Source organism: Lichenostomus cassidix, chromosome 5 (assembly GCF_008360975.1).
Source record: "Lichenostomus cassidix isolate B80296 chromosome 5, HeHo_3.0, whole genome shotgun sequence".
Lineage (NCBI taxonomy): Eukaryota > Metazoa > Chordata > Aves > Passeriformes > Meliphagidae > Lichenostomus > Lichenostomus cassidix.
In genome coordinates, this window is record NC_139486.1 from 21,189,386 (window position 1) to 21,216,620 (window position 27,235).

The 27,235-nt window shown below is 40.5% G+C and overlaps 1 protein-coding gene and 1 long non-coding RNA gene across 15 annotated transcripts in view; one reads left to right on the top strand and one right to left on the bottom strand.

Moving 5' to 3' along the window:
* NRXN3 (neurexin 3) overlaps window positions 1–27,235 on the bottom strand; it is a 982,570-nt gene that overhangs the window by 847,124 nt on the left and 108,211 nt on the right. The gene's annotated exons all lie outside the window — the stretch shown is intronic.
* LOC146436092 (uncharacterized) lies at window positions 13,112–18,339 on the top strand. Its single transcript, XR_014852511.1, has 3 exons — window positions 13,112–13,234; window positions 17,127–17,365; window positions 17,784–18,339. It is a non-coding gene; the product is annotated as an uncharacterized LOC146436092 (long non-coding RNA).

The window sequence follows — 27,235 nt, forward strand, 5'->3', positions numbered from 1 at the left end:
ATTCAAACATTACCCATGACTACTGGACTTTGAATCCTCAAATATTACAAATCCAGCTAAGGAAGCAATGAATGGGACAAATTTTGCTGCTGCTTATCCAAGATTGTGACCCACCTCCGTTCTGAAAAGACCACACAATAGACTGGAGAGGAAGAATTATTAAAGAAATATAGGTAGTGATGAACAGAAACCAAGTATTCCTATAGGAACTGAACTATGCTCTGAGAATTTATGTATACAAACTATCTATCCGTAGTTGCACAATGGCACTTTTTTAAGACAGTGAACACTCATCCATAATTATATCTAACAGCAGAGTCACACAGGTTGTATAGCTACTGTGCCAGTAAACAAAGAGATAATAGTTTGGAAGAAAAAATGAAAATCAGCAAGAATTAGGAAATGCACACCATATTAATTTCATTCATTACAGTAGTTCTATCTACACTTGTCTTTGTAGGTGGGAAATCTGGGGACAAATTTGTGATAACATGTTTCTGTTCCTCAAACCAAGCCCTCTCATCTACCAATGTACATAAGAAATGGACAAAGAGTGGCTGCTGCTTCCCATTAAATGAGCAAAGGCCAGTGATACATTTGATGTGCTTTCAGTCTCCATAAGAGTAAATAAGATCTTCTCGATAGTTTCCTTAGGAGATTGCATATGTACAGATAGATGTTCAAGTACTGCTAGCAGCAGGAGGGCCAAACACACTGATGAAAGGAAGGAAAATGTTGAAGCTGCTGTGGACAAGCCAAATCCAGCTTGCTTGTCGTCCTATCCCTAACTCTCTCCAGCTCAGACAGATCTCCTCTGCTCCAGGTAGGTTCAAACAGTAAGATGGATGCTCAAGTAAATAGACTTATCCAACTATCCAACTCAGTAGCCAGTTATGTTATGCTTATTATCACATAGTTACCAATTCAATTCTAGCCCCCATCCAGTACCATAAAATAAGTCAGTTTATTATAGCCAGATTCTTACACAGCAGGTCTCCATAGCAATACAGCAGCAATACCAGTTCCTTACTAGTACTTTATTAAATTTTCTACAAATATACATATAGCATGGACAGTAACTTACAGCTGTCCACAATAATCTCCATGTCAGGAGGCAAAGATGCAATATAAAAACAACTGTGAGAGATCTACCATCCTTCTAGCTGGCTATCCAGTGAGAAGGAATTTACAAAAGTTTGAGAAAAGCAATTTATGGTCAAATAGCAAATGGTAGCCGTACAAAAGCTATACTTCAGTTCCCTAGTTTCATTACTTAGTAGATAACTACAGCAGCAAGAAAAGAGTTCAGGAGTCAAGATACCTCACCTTAGTTACACAGGATAGAAAATGTAAGCATAATTGACGTGGCTAGTTTAACATTAATTCCTGGCCTCAAGCTTAAATCCAGTCTGGAATTTAAATCATTAAAACAAATAGTGTGGCAGGTAGCCTGGCTATGGACTTCTACACTCCTAATATTTTCCTTAAGATTTGTCCTGGGGTCCCAAACCTAAGAATATGCAGTGAATAAGTGCAGGCAAGTGATTCTGCCCTGAAACCCTTCAGACCAAAGTTTCCAAACATCCTGTTCCCTTTTGGGAAGAGAGCAGATAGGTTCTCCACAGCACTTCCTCACTCTAGACTGAGCATTAAAACAGCCTGTAATGCTATTTGCAGCTTCAAAACCCTGCAGATTCACCACATTACCTTGGCTCAGGAAAGCTTTATAGGTCTCAACCCTAAATCCTACCTTCTAAGAATCATAACTCCCACCTTATCCCAGGAAATCCTAAATATAACAATTTTAAGAGTAAACCAAGGATTCCTGTTGATTCTCACTCAGTGTCAGAGAATACTGCAAGACAGCCTTTCCTTCAGGGATGGGAACTGAAGGCAATAACATGACCAGCAAGACCAGAGCCTTACTGGCCAGGGTCTGTCCCATGGTACAAAAGGAAGGCAAACATGGAGATGGCAGCCACATCCAATCAAGAGTCCAGATGCAAAAGTAGTATCATAATGACAAGGCAGTTCCAAACACAAATTGTGAAGTCAATCCATTTTTTAGAGCCAAGGTGGGGCCTTGTAATTGCCAGGCACAGCATGGTGATGAAGCTGGGCCAAAAGTCATGCCAGGTAATCAAAGGCCACAAGCTGAAGTCCAGATCAGAGGAGTCTATGGCTATGCAGCACTGGCAGTGCTGCAGCTAACCAAAAATCAGCAGCCCTTCTCCACCACAGCTCAGAAAAAGAGTGAAACTCCAGGGCTGAGCTAAGAGTTCCTGGGCCCACAGGTGTGGGCCCCAACAGGCTCCTCAGGGCGATTAAGGCTTATTAATGCACTTAGAGCTCCAACACACCTGCAGTGTCCATCCTGAGAAAGCCTCAAAGACAAAACAAAACCCCAGCACCAGTGTCCAATCCCAACAGGATTCTAAAAGCTCCAAAACTGTACTTTAATCTGGGATAACCTCTTGAACAATGTGTAATCTCAGCTAAGAGACTCCCAACCTAACTCCCTACAAGTCCCAGCTATGGTTGCCCTCCCACACTACAAATCAGCCAAAATGAAGACAGTCCCTTTTCACAGCTCCAGTAGCCCCCTTCAGTGGTGTCTGCCTGCTCCAGACAGCACAGGCCCATCACCAGTGCTCTTAAGTCCTGCCTTGCAGCAGGAGCCAGTCAAGGTACCACATGACTGAGCTCTTACACCGTTCTTTTCAGGATGGTGGGGCAACCCAATATGAGTTGGGTCACTTGGCATTCTTAACCAGACATACCTCCATTCTTGACTCTCAGTCCTTACCTAAGATCAGCTCTATAGGCACAGAAACCCGTGTAATAAATTGTCCTTTTCCACTTCATGAGAAGCTCCCCAGACTCCTCAGCTGAGTGTACCAGGGTACAGCAGTTGTAATGACTTCCGTACAGATTTACAGCTCCAGAAATTTTAGAAATCACTTGCAACAAATATGGTGAGTACCTAGCAAAGGCAGGGGAAAACTACAAGATAGTCTTACAGTCTGACACTTCATTTTCTCCAATAATAAGCAGGGAATATGTAATATCTGTAGAATTCAAATATCAGCCTGCACTCTTAGCAATAGCAGTGGAACCTCTGCTCCTCACAGTGGGGAACAGCAGGGGTTGGCAGGGGATGGAGGCTATGCTTATGATGGGGTCTAGAGAAAGGCTTCAGTCTATCTCCAGTTATGTTCATCACAGACCAGTTACTAGCGCCTAATTCACATAAAAATAATAATATTAACAACATAATAGAAAAAAAAGTTGAATATCAAGGTCAAAGTAATGGCAGACAAGTTTGCAATGGTAGATGTGTCTTGACAGCATTAAAACTGAGTGCTGTATCAATAGGCTCAACAGCTCAGGCAGGGGAAAATCTTCCTGTCTGCAAAACTAATGCCTTTTTATTCACCCAGCCACAGTCACGTCCTAAAAAGTTAACATTAGACTTTAAAAATCAAACATCTCACCTTCCAGAAAACCTTGCACTTTCTCAACCCCCTGGAAGTGCTCCTCAGTCATTCACCTCAGAAATAAAGACCCCATCCAGGGAGCTGAAATATGTGGGTTATGCACTGAGAAAATACATTAAAATCTTTATTGGCTGCTCCATCCAACCGAGTCTTTTCCCATAAAGAAAACAGCCCCCATGACACTAATTTCCCCCTTTGAGCTGAGTGTTCCATAAAAGTCTGTGGCTATCAAAGCAGACTGAAATGCAGCCACAGATGTGTGGAGCCAAGCTTGCCCCTGGCCACACTGTCAGGGCAGGCAGGCCCCTGTGCCCATGCTGGGAGCCCTCAAATGGCCCTAGCACCTCTGGCAGGACCTGCCTGCAGCAGCCCCACTCCATCAAAGCCCACTTTCTGCTTCTCACACAAAATAAGGCCGTTCATCCCTCTGTTCTTTGAAAAAATTTAAACACATTCTTCCATAGCAAGGGTTCACACCGCAACAAACATCATTATAGGGGTTTATCAAATGTCTAGAACTGAAACCTAATCTGAGCCAAGACAAGGCTTCCACAACTTGGGATTTAGGGGAGAGGTATGAGAGGCATTAATTGACAGCTTTTTCCAATCGGGAGCTTATTTTTACAGACATTTTGTTCTAGACTTTAGTTAAATAACAAAGGAAGAGAAGGGAAAATGGAGGAGGCTGACAAGGAGATGAGGAGGATTGTGTCTCAGAAGCCAAAGCCAAATGGATATATATACACATATACAGAGATCTATTTATATATGTATAGATGTGTATATATATATACAGTAATATAAATATATATAGATATATTTACATCGCACATAAAAATATATAGATATATTTACATACATACAAACACAGGATCATTGTGTGCCCACATCTTTCCACTGGGTGCTGTCTCACATTTACATGTCCTCCTGGCCAAGAGAATACACCTAAATAATCTTATCTAATATTCCTGTAGTGCTACTGTGAGAAAAGCTGTATTTTACAGTGCTGATCCCCTTCACAGTTGGGTTTTATCTTGCAGCAATGAAAGTGGTGGGCCATGGGCAATCATTTTACCCAAAGTTCTCACATTTCTTACATTTAAAAAAAAAAGTAATCATCCACAGCAAAAGGTGTTTTTTCCCTCCCTCTTTGTCTGGTACATAGGAATACAGAAATAGGGCAGTTGTACTCCAGGTTTCTGGTCTGAGAATCTCCCTTCACAAGAGTCACTGTCAGATTCACCTCACAGTGACTCCTATCAGACCACAGATCTGGAAATGCTTTTGCCTCTTTGAAGCTACCAGCTCAAAGTGCCTTGCATGGTTTTGCATCTAAGCCCAAAAAGCAGCTTAAAAAGTGCACTTGACCATCTGGGCTCTTAGCTTTCAGGGTTTCAAACCATGAGTAAAACCTAAAAATATATGTATCATATTGGATTTTTTTTCAATGGAAACCACCAAAACAAAAAAAACCCTGGCTTTTTCACATTTTAACTTTTTAATACACCTACACTTTGATTTTTCCTGTCCTTTCCTCCACCTCCCAAACCAAGAAAAAATTAGCATCACCCTCACACCCAAGCAAAAACAACAGCAGGCTCTGGCTCTATCAAACATATTCTCAGTGTCAGTTCAGGGCATGAAAACACTGTCAAACTTTTTCACCTACATAATTTCACAGATATCTTAAGTAGTATTTCACTGCCAAACTTGAGAAGTAGATATCTTTTAGGACTTCATTATAGAGTCATATTTGGAGCTTTCAACTACAACGCTTTTAATTAACAGGAGAATCATGACAGTCATTAAAACCATGTGGGAAATAATCAAGTGTCAGTTTTCAATTTCCCTGTTCTGAAACAAGACTGACACTTTTGAAGCAACAAAATAAGAGAGAAAAAAGATAATTTTTTCCATGTGTTCAGCTGTAATCCTCCACACTGTGCAAAAATCAGGTTGGGAATTTCCTGAGAACAGTCCTGACTAAAATAGAGAGGAAATTCCCTGAACTTGCTGTATCAATTCAATTTAAAAAATATCACATGAAAAGCCTTGTTGGCTAGGATGCATGCATACAGAGACTCTGGGTAATAGAAGAAAAGCATTTATACATTCCCAACCTTGGGACAAGTCTGAAGCAAATTTCAAAGTTCTGAATTGGTTGTTGATTAATTTTTCAGGACAACAGAACTTGTCATCCTTCCTGCAATAAGAGGTAAAAGACACAGAACACAAAATTTCCAAAGGAGATACAGCTATTAAGTTTTGTGTGGCTCTACACACAGTATTAAGGAATTTGCATTATCTGTATGAAATCATTATTTTGCTAACAAGCTCAATATAAGTATAAACTTAAAATTTAAATACATGGACTGATTTAGCCAAGACAATAAATTAAGTGGTATAGTAGCTACAAAGACAGTTTCATACACATTCCATTCTCCCAAAAGTCTTTAAATTGTAGGAGCAAACATGATTTAATTTCAGAAAAACATGAACAGTTCAGTATTTTCTTAGGCTCATCTTGGCCCTTGCTCTGGGTTTTCCCAGCAGTGTGAAGAAAGTTTAATGAATTTGCAGCCTAAAAATAAGAACTGAAACCCTGCAAACTACCAATAACCTGAAGGATGCCACCAAGCATTCATCAGCGAGAACCATTGTCTATTTCCTGTTGAATCTGGTTTGAAACAACAGCATGGAGATGATTGGAGATTAATCTGTTAGATGTGCCAAGATTATGCACCTGGGACATAGGGATGCTTGTTCAGAAGTGAGTTTGCCAAACTGTGTTTCAGTCTTCTCGGAGCCTAGGCACGTGGTTCTGCTCTCTAGGACTGAGACAAAATCTTCCTCCTTCTTCAGGTCCTTCAAACTCCCTCTTACCAACTGCCTAACACCATTCTACTAATTAAAATAAAAACACTAAAAATTTAATGAAAAATAAGCATTTACACTATCCAAGAAGAAAAACGTGACTTCTTTTTCTCCTTTGTCAAGTGCCACCACTAATTTAAACACACATCCTTGAGATTTTCATCCCTCTGTCTCTGCAACTTCTTGGTAACTTCAGTTACTGTTGAACTGTATAGAACACATGAACCACCAGCAATTGGTGCCAGGACGCCAACATTTTTATTACTGTTGTTGAGTCAGCCAAATGGCTTAGGTCTCAGTGCACCCTTCTGTCTAACAGCTAGAGATACTAGATCCCAGTATACAGGCAACCCTCCCTGAAGGCTGTCCCAGGACACAGAGCTTTCCTTCCTTGAGAAGTAATCAGTGAAGTAAATGAACTGCTGATCAGTTTTTATCAGAGACCAAGATTCTCTTCCATAGTCTGTTTGAGCAGCCTTGCACCTAGTTTTTCCCAATGAAATATATACTCCACCATAAATACAATGATGTTTACCAGGGACTCAGAAATGTTTATTAAAATTAGATAAGGAAAACAGTATAGACAAGTCTGGACAATACCCCAAACTCTAGGCAAACTGCTAATTTATGGAAAAGTGCCTCACTCATTTTTTGTCTTGATATCTTCTCTGACACAGAGGAAACCATGAAAGACCCATCAAAAATGCATGTATCAAAGCAGGCATATGAACAACACTTGGCAGCTCTGAAAATATGAACATCAATCATTGTTTTGTGTATGTTTCTATCAAGCTGTGAAAATGAGCCTCTCAGAGAAGGTGTGGGGGAGAATATGTGTCTATTACACTCCAAAACCTCAAAAAGCAACAACTTAACAGTCTACACTGCTTTCTCATCCTATAATGATCCCTGAAATACGTAAACCTGTAGAAAAAGAAAGGTCATAACCAAACCATGTCCCTACCCTCTCATTTTTTAGATGCCATATCTACTCATGCTTGACATTTAAGGTTTGAACTTTCATGCTAAAGTTTCAGAAGCCCACAAACACTAATAGTCATCTACATCCAACTTTATCAGAAATCTTTAAGATGTAAGAAGGTTGCATTTGTAACTTCTTATGAACTAGAGAGGCCAAGAAGTCAAAGGACTGACAGTACACGCATTCTTTCCCTGTTTTAAAATTCAAGCATGAACTTTTTTGTGGAAGGAAACTGCTGCATTAACACACAGCAAATTTACTTAATGAAAATAGATAAAGGACTCTCTTCAGGTTACTCCAACGTGTGTCTCACAGTTACCCACTTAAATTTCACCCAAAACCAAAACAAAGGCCAGTTTCTCAGCTAGTCTATTAAGCCTTTTTTTTAGACTATGTTGATCCTTTGAATTCATATTGTTAGAAGCAGTATTGATAAGGACAGTAGAACAGAGCAGCATTTTATTCTGATAAGGACAGTAGAACAGAACAGCACAGCCTTGGAGAAGTAGATAAAGGATGTAACCTGGGCAAACAGAAGTCATGCAAAGCACAAGCAGGATGCCAGCTCAGCTCTGCAAGGCTGACAAAGCAGAAGTTATGCAAAATAACAATACTGTGCTTACTCAAAAGCAGGGGTTGAGGAACAGCCACCTAAAAAGGACACCAGACACGGAAGACAGACCCCAAAGAACCACATAAGGACTTCCAGTAAGGGGCGTGACTACTTAAAATGAAGTGATATATATACATCAAGTAAGGGCGGATAGCTGATGAATGTGCAATCAGTGTGTATGATGAACACTCTGTTTACCTGATGCTCAGGGCATTCGATTAGAGGAAGGATCCTCTGAATGCCCAGCACGCTGTAATAAAGAATGCCTGCTGTCTAATACTCAAAACTGCATTAGAAAGTTTCTATCTGGCCAATTTTGGTATCAGCATCAGCTACAAAAGAGAAGTAAGGCACTTCCATTACCTCTGTTAGTGGCCTTCACCAGGGCTATCTGATCATGAAGTTCATCCAGTGCTTTCCAAGGAATGATTATACATCAGCAATGACAGAAATAATAACTCTGCAAGCAATGACAGAAATGTGCAAACTCAAGTATCCACTTCCTACATAAATATTTCTGCTTAACTTTTCTGCAATGAGTTCCACTATTTTTTTTCTTTCATTTTTTTTTCAATCCCCAAAACACCACCATCAACAAAAATTCCATAAGAATATCAGTGCAATGGAATATTCTGGTGTGAGCTGTAAGTCCTTCTAGCAAGGCTGATCACACCTCCAGGTGAATCAGGACATCGACTCACTCAGTTCTAGCCCCTTCTTCCTGGATTAATTACTCAGCAAATGAGACTACAAAATGGCAGCTAGCACATTGCCATCACTCATACAAGACAAACTCAGCTGTTCAAATCAATATTCGTTAGCACGCAGAACAAGCCAGTTTCGAGAGTGCTCTAATTAGACAATAGAGATTATTACAAAACACCTGCAATGTTTGTAATCGTTTAAAATAATGAGAATCAATATTAGCTTCCAAAGGCACCATATGGTAAATGCTCATTCCAGGCAGGCGGTCCCTCATAGACTCTCAGTGTTTCAAAGTGATCATTAACATTTTTTTTAATCTAAATGAACTTGTTCTCACTTAATGCATCGGCTGCTGGTTTGTCCTCTGCATGTTGACCGCACATAAAGCTGGCATAATTGCAGTGCCTCCTCATCTCACACTACAGGACCTGAGCCGTCCTCTTCAGGAGGTGACACCACCAGACCAAGTCCACCAGGAGAACAGCTTTCCTCCTCTTCCCTGTAGGGCCTGTGGTCAAGAATCTCAGAGGTCTTACAAGCCATTTTCAGGCAAAAAGTGTTTCTCAGTGTTTTCTAACCTAATGTCACCAAGCCAGGGCCCCACACGCAATGCTGTATTGCAAATGATGTCTCACAGCAGTGGTGTCTCTACGGGCTGGCAGCTGGGTGAGTGAGAGGAGCTGTGACAGCCCTGCAGTCACTGCCTCAGCAGCTCTGGTTCCACAGTGCACAAGGCAGCATCTGAGTCTGCCCCTCAGAAATCCACAGCGATTTCTGTGTAAATGGTAAAAATGGAAGCTTTACATGCAGGTACTGCTTAATCTCATTGAAAACAAATAAGATATCTTTTCTGTAAGTCATATCAGAAAATTTATATGTTTCAAGTCACTAGTTGTATTTCTAATTGCAAAAAAAAGCAGGTTAAACACCTGCAGTGTTGTGAAAACAATACACGATAACAAATGTAAATATTCCCATAAGGTAGCTATTGCCATATCTCTTTTACAGAAGGATAAATTCAGACATAGTCTGTCCATGCCAAAATAGAAATTATCACAGAGAAAAATCTTCCTGTGTTGCTATAAAAACAGGCCTGTGTCTCCCCCAGGCACACTTTGCACAGTGACTCCTGGGAGCTGATTGGGAAAGGAAAAGAAGGAAGATAAAGGAGTCGTTACTTCTTTAGCTTCCCCATTTAGAAAGCAAGAAAAAGAAAACAGATTCCAAATAAATGTAAATACACGATTTTATAAACCAAATAATGTATCATTTAAGGTTCTCAGCCACACTCTTTGCAAGTATAATTACTTAAGATGCCAAAGAGAGAAACAGAGATTCAGGAAACTGAGGAAACAGAGACAAACAAATTTTGAGATTATGTAAATCTAAACTTAAATAAACTTGACAAGGTTTTTGCTACTAAGTAATAATTACACAGCACTGCATTTACATATTAACTTTCATGCCAGGGATCTCCAAGCATGTTACTTACAATCTATTAAATCACTGTTCCCATCCCTGATACACAGCCACTTTTGTTATAGCGTAGAGGTTGCTTAAACACACTCTGCAGATTATTTAAACCAGGCATACAAACTCAATTGTAATCAATTGAACCAGTAGCGGAAATGCAGAACAGGAATTGAAGCACCCGAGTTGGGAACAAATTAAGACTCTGGGGTGAAAATTCCAAGACTTACAGAAAAAATATCATTGGATTTTTAAGGATTAGAAGTGAAAAAGGACCTCCTTTGGAATATTTAACCACCAATCATGGTATATTTAGCTGTGGGGGTGGACATTAGTTCTGAGTAAACTTGGGGAATGAAATAGCCTAACAAAGATCAGGTCATCTTTCACGATCCCTTCCAACCTGGGCTATTCTATGATCCTATTAAATCTTCAGGGCAGATTTTGCTATTTTAGAGTATGATCTTGTTATAGACAGTGGTTTTTCTGCCTGTATTTTATTGTTTAAAATTTTGAGAAAGGTCAAAACTTCAGAGAAATGTTTTCATCACCAAAATATATCAAGTGGCTTTTGCAGGCTGCTACTAGAAAAATAAAATAAAGCATTTAAATTTAGACATGTAAAATTAGAATTTTTTTCCAGTCCACTCATCTCCCCTTGAGAGAAACTAAATTTCATTAAAGAAATTTGTCAAAAATATATTTTGCTGAATTTAGCCCTGTTATGGACTTCTTATGGCAGAGAACCCTGGGAGACATAAATAATGCATGTGTCACTCTGCTGCCCTTTCACAGGCTACAGCAAGTGATACACCAAAGGAGATGCAGATGAAAAGAGAGGACATGGTTCCTGGCTCTAACCACAATCAACAGATCCCCCAAACTGTGCAGCTGTGAGCTGCTGGATTGAAATACACAAGGTCCACTGAGGTGTTTCAAAACCTGAAGGCACAAAGGTGGTGCAAAGCCATCATTAGTTTTACTTACTGGTTGGTGTCTTCCCTGTTGCTTCTCCTGAATATGTAACCCTGATTTGGACCAGTATTTTGTCAGCAAGATTTTCCTCCAGCTTTGTTCCCCTGTTCATTCAGCTTAGCTGGAATTAAATGACTGTATCACAGCACAAAATGGGATAGATAGCACCAGGAATGTTTGTTTCATGAGACAGCAAAGCCAGCGAAGACACTAAGAAAACCTGAGGCCGGATTTATTACAAGGTTTGTCCTTGTCCAGGGTTTTACACTTCATCTTCCTCATTCCTTTTATTTTGAATATATAAGGATTGTTTCTCTGAATTGTTCTGGTAAAGCACTGCCTGCTAGAGAGGCTGTGATCACGAACTCTCTGGGCACCAGCATTTGTCACCATGATTGGAATTCACAGCAATACATAAACTTTTTTAAAATGCTGTGAACATAGCTTCAGGGGGTTAATAAAGCTGCTTTCCAGTCCCCTACCTCCTTTCATTGATAACTTATTCAAATTGTAATTGCTTGCAGTGTGCACCCTATATCACATAACTGCTTCTGCTGCACGTACTCCCTGGGGCCATCCATCACCCCTGCCTACCAGCAAAGTCCTTGCTCTTGCCCGATGGTGGCAGCCAGGGTACTGCTAACATGTGCAGGTTTGTGCCCAACCTCAGCTGACACCCTCTAGCTCCAATTGACTATACCCTGCATTTATCATTTGGAATTTCTCTTATCCTCAAATTTCTCTTAGCCCATTGCTTACAAATCAACACTTCAGCAAGCACTTCCAGCAGACCGATAAATGCTCAACATGGAAAATGGCATTTCTGCCACCTTCTTCTCCCCTGGAAAACTCAAAGGCCAAGTTTCCTCTCATTCAAACAGCAGTTCCATCAGCTTTACTTTGTATTTCACAGATATAAGTCACTACTTCCTTGGCCTGGGAGCACAAATAGCAACATAGAGTTGAAGGATGTTCTTTCCGATCGGGAAAAAAGCACTAAGCAACACATATCTTTACAGTAGTTGTAAGACACATAAAATTAAAAGGATAATATCACAAAGGCAGACAAAGCTGGGTAATCTTCCCTAACCCACACTCCTAAGCAGTACACTTCAATGCTTACTTGCAGTACATATTTTTATCTTTGTCATTAATTTTATAGCATTCAAAGTTATAGTAGTTTTTTTCCTTAGATGCATAAGAGTGTATGTAGTCTGAAGACTTCCCAAAAGCATTTTAAATGAGATAGACTACACTAATAATAAGAAGAGGCTGTGTCCTGGGGCAAGGAAGATTCAAGCTTGACTCAGATATGCATCAGAAATCCGTGCACAGTGTAAAGGCACAGTAAATAAAATGGTGGGCCTTTTTCGACATGGCCTCTTCAGGCTTTACTTTTGAGTCACACACTAATCCCTGCAGAAGGTCTGTGATCTGACCTGCAGCTTCCAGGCTTGGATGTCATATACTTTGATACATTTTGATTTAACTTCACACCCTGAATTTCTAGTGAAGACTCTTCTTTAGGAAAAGAATGACAAACAATGATAACAAATACTGTAATTTAAAACTATCAAGATGCTTCAAAACGTGTTGGTGTTTTGAAGTTTTGAAGCACCAATGTGCTTCACCAAGAAAACAATTTACTAACTGTTCTTTATGTACAGATCTTCGGAGCTTTGCCTACTGGGTTTTGGAAGCAAATTAAGCCTCAAAGCATCCCAGAGTGCATGCATTAGCTCAACTTCACAGGCCAAAAATGCAAAAAAAATCAAGGGAGGGTTGTAGGGCATGCCTAAAGCCATATAAAAACTAAAAGTGATAGATCTGGTACTATTACTCTGGAAAGTCTTGATCTAACATCTACCCCCAAAGACATCATAGCTATCTTTCAAATAGTGTGTGCAGTGTCACAAAGAGGGACAAAGCTATTGATAACTGAGGACACATTTACCAGGTCATCAAGAAGCTAAGTTGCAAGCTTGCTAGACGTCAGCCACCTTAACTCAGGTGGGGCACTACACTAACAAAAGTCAAATGAAACTTCTGAGCATCAAGTGTCAAGTTCTATTTACCATCTGAAGAGAATCCTTATCTCTGGATGACTTAGATTAGGAAGTGAGGGGCAATATGTTTGCCTCTACCAGAACATACAGCTATGGCTTAGAAAAACTTTGTCCTGAAACACATATACCTTCAAATCTATTTGAGTTCAGCAGATGTTTTTTCAGAAATCCTGATACACAAGGTTAACAACTGGTTGGGATATACACTGGGACAGACAAGTACCTTCTTCTTTCTCTGTATCTCTTAATGACCTGTCTTTCTCCTCCTCTAATACCTATTTGCTCTGGGGGTTTACAGTATTTAAGCACTGTCAAGCACTGTCTCTTACAGTTTTTAAGCACTGTCAAGCACTTTCTCTTACTAAGCAGATGGATAGTACCTAGTTTAATACACAAGTGCTGCTGAAACACATATCATCACAATTTCACTAGCCACATGGTACACCAGAACATCTCCCCTCCTCTAGTGACCTCTCATTGAAAAAGTTTGATTATTATAGTACTACTATATACAAATATAATAATATTTGTTAAGAAACACTATACTGGCTTTTGCCACAGATCTTCTCAGTCCTCTGCACATGTACTGAACCAGCAGAAGTCTAAGCTACAAGGAAAATGTGGTGGGTCTAAGCCAAAGCACTGTATTACTTTTAGCTCATGGCTGATTAATTTAATGTATGTGAAAGGAAGAGATAAGCATTTAATTGTTACTAGAAGTGGGGAAGCTGATCAAGGCTGAATTAGAATCTGTGACCTAATTTCATCATTGTTTTAATGTTCTAAAAACTCAGAGCCCATGCTCCTGCCAAAATGAGGCAGACTGCCTTCTGCAATGGATTTTCCCTTCTTTTCCCTCTCAAACTTGACATTGCTTCTAAATGAAGGTGACCAGCTGAAAGTTATCAGCTTGTAATTACTTCTATGCTACCAAAAAATACCCTTTATTTTTCTTTTGTTCAAGCCCTGTTTTTCCTAGAACACCAGATTTCAGGTTCTACACTAATTTCATCCTAACAGTGGTAGGACTGACAGCAGCTCCTCCAAGTATCCCGGAATATGCATATGTACGTGCTAGATACTGTATGCTGTCTATTTATCCCAAAGATATATATGTTATCCTAGTGAAGTTGTAAGAATAAACAAGTTATAAGACCTTGGAATAACTGCGACAGGGTTGGATGTGACACTCAGGTGTCCAAGCCCAAATGAATCTAAACCTCCACTCCTCAAAGGAGATTTTGTTCAGCCTAGCTCTAACACTGGGGGACATGCCTAACTTCAGGATAGAATCAATGCCATTTCCCCTAGAAAAACAAATACCAGCCTTTTCTCTTCTTCACTTCCCTTTGGGAGATCATGCTCCACATGATGTCAGAGGGATGAGATTTTCTTAATCTTGCGAAAAAAAAAATGGAAAGGAAGTGGGCAAGTGGACTAGGGAGAACAGTTTTGTCTTTCTTTCCTGGCCTAGGTTACAATATAGATGTAATTAAGCATTCTATTACCACCAGCTGTGGGCCATTAGCTGTTATCTCCTGATAGGACTCACCCCTGATAACAGCCCCATGACTCATGGAATTATCTCATCCTATTGTGAGATGCTCCACCCAGGAGGGAGGAGCCAAGCATTCCCACCTGCATATAACCTGGCCTTGGAACTACCTAAGTCAGCCCTGCCTAGTGGGTTCCCAGAGGATGAGAGCTATCACTGGACCTTCAGGTGGAGACCAGACCTTCCACAGGATCACTGCTTCAACTGAGCTACTTCATTTGGACTGCTACCACCACCCTAACAGGGTATCAGGTTGTATCTGACTTTGCCAGTGCTTTTCCTTGTATTATTTCACTAATTTTTATTTTTTCCTATTAATTTTTAATCCTGATTTGTGATCTCCCACTGGTTTGTTTTCAAACCAATATTTTTTGTCTCCTGACCTCTGCCTTGCACATGAAAAACTCTATTTGGAAAGCATTTGTTTGCAGGGAATTCATTCAATAGGAGACCGAACACCTCAAACTCTTTCTGACACCAGTGGAGTCCAGGGTGCTTAGCTTCTCTTAGGATAAACCCCAAATATGAGAGAGTCTAAGTTACTAATTAGGAAGAAAAATGGCAACTGAAATTAGATCTCCCCCCTCTTTGCCCCCATCAGTTAAGACAAATCATTTATCTTCTTAGAGACTATGAAGTGTATGAAATTCTCTAGGCTGCTTATCCAATAGAAGACTTAACACTCCCAAGGAGGACTTCTTCGTAACAAGACTGCCTAGCCTTTGCAACTTGCATTACCAGCGTGTCTGTGATTAGCCTGATATTTTATCTCTGACACTGTGAGAAATATCGCTGCCATAAACCCTGCTGTCCTTAGTACAAGTGGAAGTACTTGGCAAAAGCTAATAAAATGAGGAACAATGACAGCAATCTCTCATGAATACCTAAGCAACAAATGAGCCAGCTGCCCACGCATATGCAAACACACACACACAGAGGCATTTCTTCTTCACATGGTGCATACACCAGCAGAAAATGTATCATAGGGACACTGTTATTTTAACTTTATGCCATAAAAAGCACTAGCAGGGAAATGGATGAGGTGCTTTCACAGATCCTTAACTCTTGATTCACATTTCTCTTTACAAACTTTGTGTTAAGCTTATTTATTAAATGGTTCTGCTTTTTCCTGGATTCTTACCAAGGAGAGCAAGAAAAACGGACGTTGTCTAACATTTTATGAATGCAACAAAACTTTCTGTCCTCTCTTTCACACCGCTTCTACTTTTCTTCAAAGTTTTGATTAATAAAATAAAACAGCTAAAGAGTAAGGAAATAAGAAATTGAAACACTTAAGGCTATTCCAACCACTGGTGCTGATCAGGGAGACACTCTTATGCCTGTAGTTCCAGGTCTGGAAAAAGAGAAGAAAGGGAAGATCAAAGCTATTTTAGCAGAGGAAACAGAAAGATATAGGCCTCACTAATAGCTGGGACATCATGAAGCATTTGAAAGATGAGAGAAATTTTGAACCTTGGGAATTTACTGGAGCAATAACACTACCTTTAAAGGGCTATTATTCAAGGTTCCTGAGAAAAATTGCTCACTGTTCTCTTTCACTGACCTCTAATATGAGTCCCCAATATCAAAACTTTGAGAAACTCTGAAAATACAGGATGGAATATTCAATTCTAGAGGTTACCCAGCTGAAATCACTAGACCTGCACAAAACTAAAAGAGATCAATCATATAGATCCAAGGAGAGAATATTTTGTAGGGACAGTGTCAAAGGTCCATTCTTCCATTTCTTGTAGGGCTGGTATTGCAGTGCTTAAAAGGGGTACTTTGGGGCACACTAGTGTTTAAAACATCTCTGGATCCAAGTTATTGTTCCAGCTCCTATGCCTCTGGCATTTTGGCTGTACACTCCATTTGCTGTCAAGAAAGGTGTTTAATATTATAACTAGAAATTTGTTCAATTTTTGGAAACTACAGTACAGTCAGACAATATACTCATATGACTACTTTTAATTCTATTACAACACTTTTGTAACAAGAGTTGTGTGGCATTACTTACACCCATGGGAAGCCTTGTTTCTCCAGACAGTACATGAAGAAAGTCTCTCTTCTTTGGACAGTAATTCAGCAGCATTTTCTCACACCTCTGAATTCTCCTCCCTCCTCCCTTCTTCCTGCAAAATCCCACTGATGGTCAATCTCATTAAGCATATTAATATGCTCCAGCATATTTGGCCTTAACTCACTTACGTTACTCTAAAGCTTCATGTGATCCAGTTTTGGTCTGCACCTTGAAAGACAAGCCAAGGCCTCTGTAAAGATGGAGGTCTGCAGCAATGTCTGTCACCACAGTACTTATCTACATCTTTACACAACCCACGTACAGATGCTGATTCTTTAATATTAAGCCTTTGGTTGCTTATTTTTGCAGATGTCAGGTGCTGGAACTTGCCTGTATTTAATAGGCCTACACTTGATTTCTTGGAGATCTAAAGAAACAAAGGAGAAATGGTCAGCCATGCATTGCCTGTGCCCCTTTGAAGTAACCAAAGGGAAAGAGGCAAGGACTTCAAATGAGACCACCTATTCCTTCCTGTTCACAAGAAGACTAAAATTCACCACTTAATCTTGCTGTCAGAAGGAAAGAGTAATCAGTCATTGCCAGCCAAGGTAACTATATTCATAATGATGACCTACATAAGAAAATGTATAGATACCATTTTCAACTTCCCAGCCTAGACAGATCCTTCCATATAAATCTGCTGCCGTTAAAAAATCAGGAATTATTAAAGTGATGAGGATGGTACATGAAAGAATCATATAATGGCTTGGGCTGGAAGGGACCTTTAAGATCATTCTGTTCAACTCCCCTGTCATGGGCATGGACACCTTCCACCACACCAGGTTGCTCCAAAACCCATCCAACCTGGCCTTGAACTCTGGGCAACCTGTTACAGTGCCCCACCACCCTCACCGTAAAAATTTTTTTCCTAATATCTAATCTAAACCTGCTCTCAGTTTGAAACCATTCTCCCTTGTCTTGTCACTACATGCCCTTGTAAAAAGTCCCTCTCCATCCTTCTTGTAGGCTCCCTTCAAGTACTGGAAAGCTGCAATGTTGTCACCCCAAAACCTTCTCTTCTCCACACTCAACCATCCCAATTCTCTCAGACTGTCCACATAGGAAAGGTGCTTCATCCCTCTAAACATCTCAGTGGCCTCCTCTGGACTTGCACCAAAAGGTCCATGTCCTTTCTGTGCTGGGGACCCCAGAGCTGGATGCAGTTGTCCAGGTGTGGTCTCACCAGAGCTGAGCAGAGGGGAAGAATCACCTTCCTTGACCTGCTGTCCACATATCTTTAGATTTATAATAAAGAATTCCCTCTTTTGTTAAGAGATAATTTCTCTATTGGCTCACAACTGTAAACCTAAGCATAAGGTTCAGCAGTACTTGTGGCCTTCCACCCTATGACCTTCCAACCTTCCCTGAACCACCTGCTTCCTACTCCATTCATTTATCAAGAAGATTCTTCTTTGATATTGATTAGCCTTAGTCCCCTGAACTCCAAGACAGTTGTGTTGACATACCCCACCACAGAGTGTGGCCTCTGTGATTATGCAGTGAGGTCTCAGTCAGCTCCTGCCCCAAGACCTGAGATTTATATGTGCCCAGTCTCCTTTTGGCTTGGCATTATCTGCTCTGCCAGTGGTCTGAGTCATTCCCTTTAAGATACAACAGCCCCGAGGTGGGACTGACAGGCTGTGATGAAGAGGGGCAGAAGAAGGGGATAGATGCTCCCTTTATTTTGTCATTGCATTTACCCAAGCACTGCAAGGGAAATGTTACCAGGAAGCTGTTAAAGGGCAACTTTTTCTGGAGTCACCGATACATCTCTGTGTGACATTTACTCTTTGAGGAATGATTTATCCCTTCAGAAGGAAAGGCCTGAGTCACAGCTCAGCAATAACAAGTAAATCACCTTCTGGAGGAAGATAATGGCTCTGCCTACCACAGGGCTTTTTAAAATATATCAGACAAAACTATACACCGTTCCTGATGAATATTTAAATTTCATGTTTAAAGTATGTATGGTATTAAAACCCAAAAATAGTCAATATCTTGGATTTATCCCTTCCTATGCTATTAATTCCCTACAGGACCCTCTTCCTCCTCTTCCCTTTGGAAGACAAGACACTAATCATTCCCTAGCCCACACAGTAATTATGGGAACACAGCCAATACTGACAAAGAAATCTGACTCACAGATTGGAAGTGCCAGTGGGAAAGTAAGGAGTACTGGCCTCTCACTTTTCTGCTACTCCAACAAAAACATAATAGAAGAGCCAGGATCAGGAGAATAGGCTCATCTGTACTGAGAAACTTCCTAGCACAAAATTCTTCCTAGCACTACAGAGCCTGAAGAAGAAAAAAAAATGGAAAAAGAATAGGACATAAATGCAACAGTATTAACAAATAATATTCACCACTAGAATGCTTTTTAACACCTTTCCCCATGTCTCATCAGGTTACAACAACCTATGCTCTGCCCCAAACTGCCTGCTATTCACTGTAAGATTATTCTCCAGTGAAGTATTCTCATTATTTAGTCTAATCCACTTTGAAGTGATTTGAGCTCCAGTTTCTGCACAGGTTTAACTTTGATCACTTACAAGTGGAATCCTCCAGACATACACAACATCTATGTAAGTACAAGAAAAAGACACAGAAGAAACACAGGGTCACAGCTAAGCATGTACTGGAAAAGCTCTACAATGTGACCTAGACAGAATTACCAGAGGAAGGGAGAGAGAGATTTATACCTATTTACATTATCCTTGCTTCAAACCAGGAGCAATTTCCCCTTACGCTAAACCACTGAAATTTCCTATGAGATTTGCTCATATAAAAGATGCAAAATTTTGCATCTGCAGCCACTTCATCTTAGAAAATGACAACAGCAATAATGATAATATCTGTTGTTGTTATTATTAATAAACCCTGTCTCAGACAGGGTTAAAAGCCAAAGGGAAGTCCAAAAATTGTACCTCCACAGTGGAGCTTGGGTGTCCAGAAAGTTTCTGGCATTATTCAGTGCTGCAAAGAGCAAGAGTTATACAAGACCAGCAGAGCCTGCTGAGTGCCAGCCCTGTAGCCACTACGAAAGTTTCCTTAAAGTTATGATGGGATCCTGATGTGATCTGAGCTTAAAGGTACATCAGTGCATGCTTGTACATGTGGTGTGCAGGACCACAAGCACTTTATACTCAAAACTAAGCCAAATATACTTTTAGGATGGACCAAATGCAAAGCAAGGACAGAGGACACACTGGGGGAAAAAAAAAAGAGGTTTCAAGTTACCTGCCTTGCCTTTACCAGGGGCCTTTTCTCCCTCCTGCCTGACACTTTGAACATGCAGTTTCATAATCTTCTGGGTTGCAGCACACTGTGCACAGTCCTAGCAGGGTCCCTGGGAGAAAGGTCTGTCCTTCCACAGTGTCTAAGATCTGGTTCTTTGGTTACTCCTGCCAGTATACTCCTTTGGCCACACTGTGCTGCAAAGCCCCTCTCTACTAAAGTCACTGTCATCTTCAAGCCCCCTTGCACACTCCAGAAGGTCCTCTCCCCCAGGCATATGATCCTAGTCCCCCAATGAAACACATTTTTCTTTGCTCTGAAAAGTCTTGTCTGAGCTCATCCTTTGAAGGTCAGAATGAATTTTAAGGAGAGAGTGGCATTGTAAGCAGTAAGACAAATCCCATCTGCCATACAATTATTAAAAGTTCTGCTTAAGGAAGAACAACTGCATTTGGCCATGTATTGCATGTCAATATGGACACTACCCTCTTCTAGGAACAGCTGCAGACTAACTGCATTGGCCTGTGAAAAGCCATTCTTTATCAGAAGTGGCCCAAGGACTGCCAAAAGGTCAAGAACTATTGGAAAGCACACTTTCTTGCACCCAGGCAAAATGCATATCCTGCAGCCAGTCAGATGAAGTGTTCTTTCACTACTCTGTGAGATGGGTCCATCTGCAAAAAAAGACTATTGCAGGGGAGCAGTGCCTTGAGAAAGGACAAAAAAGAACTGGTAGAAGAAAATCACTTTATCTAAGCAGGTGATACCATGCTGTCAGTCCATGTTTAAGCATACATAGATCACTTAGCTGATGTGAAGCTTGCATTTGGAAAGAAAGAAAAGTACAAATGGGAAGTATAATCAAATCCAAAAGCCAGAAAAGAATATGCAACACAGACAATTTGCTTATTTGCAAGTGGATCTGTCATGTCCCCCTGCTCAGTACTTGCTTTGGTACATAACTAGGCAGCTTTTACGGTCTTCTGGAAACAACAACAAAAGTTACAGACTGCAGATCAACACAGAATTAGGATTTTTTATTACAGTTCCTCAGTGCTGAAACACCCTCATTCCCCTCTTAAGAGACAAAATCTGACAGTATTTCTTCTGGGACATGCCTCCAGTTATTTGCTTGAACAATCAGCTTCTTGAAGGACAATACAGGAAGTCCTTGCTTTTCCCTGATGAATATTTGTAACAACCACTGAACAGTTCAGAGGGCACAAAAAGGCAGACATGACCAACATCACTACAGCAGAAATATGCATTCCCATCACTAATGTTGGATGACATAAGCCACAATGTTTATTTTGATATATGATTTCACTTAGTCAGTGAGGTGGTATTCAGACTTTCATTCCCTTCTAAACTGGAAGAGTATAAGGATTAGGTTTTTTGTGACTACTAGAGAGCTCTTTGGGAAACTGTTCTGTGATATTTGCAACCTGAAGAGATGCTGGCACTATTGGTGGTCTCAGAACAAGGTCACTACTCATAGTGCTCTTTTTTCATCACTGTACTTTTTCCATCATTGTGAATATTTGAGAGCTTCTTTGATTCTTTGAGCTTCTTTGAGAGATCCACCAAACTTATTTCTCTTTGCCTTCTATTGCAAGCCCTTGGATGCTCCATGAATCCAATGTCCAGACTGTCTGCTCCACTGCACAGAAAAGCCATCATGCTGAGAGTCGTTTGGCAACACCTGCCAGTGATGACTGTTTTATAACAGTCCATTAGCACAAGGTTCTTAATGAAAATGAAAGCTGGTAATGAAGCCAAAAGGCAGCAGCAGTCTCTAGTCTGGGGAGGGTAATTAAGCTAGAAGAGATGGAGAGACTGAAGAACAAAATTAACACACAGAAAAAGAAGAAAGAGGCCTGGTAGTGCATCAGCACTAATTTAGTTATGGCAAACCACACAGTTTCCTTTATGAAAGCATTTTGTTTGCATTTGGTGGACTATTTTTTTATTGCTAGCTGATACAACAACAGCTTATTGCTCCCTCAGAGATACAGATGTCAGTGCAAGCAACACACACAGGAAGTCAACATGGAGCAGAGGAAGAACCTCTGGAAAATGAAGAAAATGTGTATATATATATATAGTGATACATCTGAGCCCTGGAGAAGGGAAAAACTTTTAGTTATCCTCCTCTAGGTTGCCATCTCATGTTCACTAGGTGTGGAAGAGAAAGGCTGGCTCCCCAAAATGGTTTATTTTCAATAAAATTGTCAGGAGTCAGTGGCTTGCATCTTTTTACTTGGTAAAGTACTCTATGGGCTATTACTATAGTTCTCATTGCTAAGACATTCTCTCTTGCTACTAGACCTAGAACACCTTTGTATGACTGAACAGCACCCTTTCTACATAATTACTCTGAAACAACATCAAGATAATTCTTTTTTCTTCTGTGTATTTATGCTCCATATGTGTTTGGAGATAGGTTTCATATCTTGCCACTTTTTCAGCATGAAGACTTAACGATACATATGAGGCCTTTGTCTGTTCCCTCTTAATCAAGTCATGCATGATCTTAATCATCAAGCCCTTTCAAAATACTTACAAATTGCTTGACATATCTCCACCTTAGAGTATTTAAGGTCCTTAAAAGTTTAGTCTAGGTGCAGCTTATCAGATGTCTTTAGAGATGAATTATCCACCTACGGCTTTATAAAGGATGTCATGCAACTTATGCAACATTTATGCTGTTTTCTATCCACACTGATGATTTCAATACTTTCCATTCTACTCAAATATACACATTTCATTAATATGTCATTTCTTCTCCTCTTTGTGATCACTAAGTAAAGCACTAGACAGAAATGACAGTAACTTCCAATTCATCTAGCCTTCTCAGTTCATGAGAATGCTGTTGAATTTTGAATTACTAATTTATGTTAAAAAACTCTTCATGGTAAAGCCAAATTTTAATTGTGGGGTTTTTTCTAAATAGGGCTTTTTGTCAAATAACACATTGAAGTCTAGAAGTATCATAATCACTGTCTTCTTTTCATCCACTAATTTTGTAACTGAGTCCAAAAGTAATCAAATGTCTTCCATGAGTTTTGTTTATTAAATGCCACTGATAATTGTTTATGGTTCTATTACTCTCTATAGCTACAAATTCATTATCTTTAATATTGTTTCCATCATTTTATTAGAGGCTGATAATGCTTTTAAGAAACAGTTTGAAAGTTAATTCATGGAATTGTTTGGGAAAGGACTCAAATTAAGGCATGCAGAGAATCTAACTGTTGAAAAGCTGCCATCATTTCTTATTTTTCTAAAAGTGTAACACAAAGGACCAGAAGAAACATGAGCAGACAATGACTAGAGTTTATATTTTATAGTTATGATAGTTATACTATAGTAGTATGATAGCCATACTATTGTAGCACACAGCTAAGGCATACACAAAATGTACCACAACCATTAGTAAAATCCAGAAAGGTTTGACAGCCTCACAAAAGACTGATGATCCCACTGCCTGTGGGTTTGGCTAATTTTTATGTATTTCATTATCATCCTATACAGCACAAAGGTATCTTGTGGACTTTAGGGTCTCACATACTAGAAATTTTAATAGGAAAGGTTAACTTAAATATTTTTCTTTGATGTAATGCCTGAAAGGTGGCGGGCAAAGAGTTAGGAAGGGGGAAATATAAATCCCCAATGCCTTGATAGAGCAAGAGGAATTTTCACTTTTCTTCTCTAATCAGCTCACCATCCCAACACTTGACAGCAAGAGGTACCAAGAATGGATTAAATAAGAGTCTCTGACACTCCCTGCCCCATCCCCAGGGTGCCAACTGCCCCCAGACCCTTTTGTTTTGCCCCTGCCGAAAATTCATATGAACATTTCTAACTATTTCCAGCAGTGGCAGCAGTAGTGACACCAGCAGAGAGACCTGCCAGACAGTGGGACAGCCTCCTGCCTGCTTTGGCTTGGAATTGTACCCTTGAAAGACTGGAGACCCACAATCAAACCTGTTTTGGAGTGGATTGAATAACTGGCTCTGTTTACAGCTGTTCATGTGGCATCCCAGCAGTCACCAAGTAAACACCTGAACCTAGGCAATCACTGGCCTGTAACAAGAGACTGGCCATGTAATAAATACGCAGCTCAGTAAAAAGATAGATAATCTTGTAATATGAGACTCATGAATCAGTCTTGTTGTTCCAGTGTTTCCCTCCATTCTTCAAGCATTCTGTTAAAAAAGTGAAATCTCTATGTATAATGAAAGTTATTCTCCCCATTTCTTGGCAAGCCAGTGTCTCAAATGCAGTAGGGACTTTTTAATTAATATTATATGCCTGTGAAAGACAAGGAAAAAGCAACAGAAGGAAATTCCATATTGCCTAAGAATAATACCATTGCTTAGGCCAACTTCTAAATGAGGCTTTGATGTGACTTGCTGTACCTAGCGTGTTCAGCTGAAAGCTCCCTCAGCTCAGTAGCTTTGTGCCAACGGGAATCTGAGTCTCTGGGCTCCATTCCCAGCCTTAGTAGTTCACCCTATCTCTGTGGAAAATCAGGTAGCCTCTGTCCTTCACTGTCTTCTGTTAAATGGAAAATACTAAGTGCTCTTCGTGACTACACAGTGCCTCCTGTTCACAGCTCTACCAGTGTATCCTGTTTCTAGCTCTGCTGTCGCAACTCTACCTGCTGAAGGTCCAGAGTGATGTGCACTAACCTAACGTGGAGTCTGAGCAGTGGGATGGCATCAGTGCCCTAGACCAGGGTGCCAGAGGGACCCAGCACTGCATGGCAAGTCAAAGCAAGACAAAATCGGGGTTTGAGCGGTAGAGTTGTGGGGCAAAATAAAACAGCTGTACTACAGCACCACATCTAGTCAGGCAGGGTAACATACAGAGACACTTTAAAATGTGTTTGGAATAGATATGTGGCATAAATGGAAAGATACTGGCAGTTATTCTGATATAAATATACTAGGAACAAAATAGATTTTTTAATCACAGCTATCCATCAATATAAACAAGGTAAAGCAAACTGACATACTAAGAATAAAATCAGAATAAAAAAATACAAGAGAAATAATGATCGCCAGATAGCAAGAGAACAGAGGCTTACGCAATCATAATTATGGAACTACTGAATGAGAATATTGGTATTCTCGTGGAAAACTTTTATTTATAACTTCTGCAAATTCGTATTATACATGGTCAAAGCTCTGGGAACTTTCTGTTCCTGTCCCCAAGGTTACCCATCAGCCAAACACGCTCCAATCAAAGGAACAAATGCATTATAAGAGGGAAAGAGTTGTGTTAGATGAACCATGTGAAGGGTTAACAAAAAAAATATCAGACCACTTGAAAAAGCATGCAGCAATGCCCATGAAGTAACTCCACCCAAAATCTTTGTGTGGACTTAACAGGGCAGAATCCCCCCCTTTCCACTTATACCTCATCTTAATGATGCCTGACTCTTAACTGACAGAAGGGCATCACTACTCCAACTCAGAACCAGAACAATATTAGTAAAGTCAGGATATGTCTGACACTTATCACAAAAGCTATGACAACAAATATTAACTGGCTTTTTCTTGGTATGTCTAACAGAGAAGGGTAAAGACAGTCATAGCCACTGTTGTGACTGTAGTCCCTAAGAACAGAATTGAAAGATTTGAGTGAATGGGGACAGCACACACAGTGGTAAAACACAAAGTGAGAGCAGTAGAAAGGGTAGGCTGAAAAAGTCTCTGCCCTGGTCACTTCTCTGAAGGAGATCTCACCCCAAGATGAAATACGTTAGGAGCCTGTCAGTCACAGCTGCCGCTTGGAGAGCAGCCAGCAGGGACTTCCGAAAACTGGAAGCTGCACAGTGGAGAGCAAGCAGTGGGTTCAGAGGTGAGATACAGTCCCAAGGTGAGAAGTCAACATCCCCATTATTAACTTGCCTCTCTCTGGCTTCAACCATCCTGTATAGGAATAGAGAACATGCTTCCTCTTGGAAAGAGAGCATCCTTCCTTTCCCTCCTGGAAAGTCTGTTCCTCTGAGTAGTACAAGCTGCAACTAATTAGTCTCAGGGACAGAAATTTAGTAGGGCCTGTATTGACAGGACAGAAAGTAATGGTTTTAAACTAATGGAGGGTAGATTTAGTTTAGATATAAGGAAGAAATTTTTCACAATGAGGGTGATGAAACACTGGAACAGGTTGCCCCGAAAGCTGGTGGATGCTCCACCCCTGGAAACATTCTAGTCAGGTTGAATGAGGCCCTGAGCCACCTGATCTGGTTGAAGATCTCTTGTTTACTGAAATTATTTGCTTTCTCAGCACCACAGCACAATTTCTCTCAGAATCTTCAGGCAGTGCTGCACTGTAAACCCAAGCAGTGCCAGAGTCAGAGGAGGTGAATAACAGAGGTAAACTCAATTCTTTGCCCAGGGCTACAGCCCAAAGTCCAGGCTCCCATCAGGGGTGACTTCTGCCATGCCCTGTAGAAGCACAAGCCAGTCTCCAGGCCAGTTTGCTGGTAAGGTGCAGCAGGACCCAGCCTGCAAACAGTGTTGCCCCTACAGAGTCTGGGCATGCAAGTCCCTTGGGGCAGTTTCTCTTCTCATCCCCGGAGGGGGCCGAGCACCCCTTTTCTACCAGCATTGTGTCTCCCCCACTCCTTACACAGAGGGAGAGCTAATAGAAGGACAGAAATAACTCAAAACATCTGAAATCACGTGTGACCATAGTGTGGGGCATAAGAAGAATACTTTATCCTCTTCTTTGGTACCTACTACCCAAAAACCTAGTACACTTACAGAGTAATTAATTTAGTTTCATGCAACATAAGACAAGAAACTTATCACCACTTCCATTTCACACATGGACAAGCCGAGGTTCACTCTGGGCAATCAGAACAGCCTGAAGCAAAATCAGAGCAACCAAGAACTGAACTGAGGACTCTAAATCTTGTGCCTTAACACTACCCTTCCTTTCTCAGCATGACCTCCTCCCAAGCTGAGATGCTACTTTTCCATATTCAAGGGTATTACTTTCCTCCCTAGAGAGACCTGAAGGCTGAGCTGGCTTCTCTTCTTTCTCTTTGCTTAGAGAGAAAAAAAAAGAAACCACATCCACAAACACACTCCAAAGGCAGTTTTATTTAATCCCAGTGTAATTCTCACTGCTCTTTCTTAATCCTTTCACCTGTGAGATAATTGCCAGCA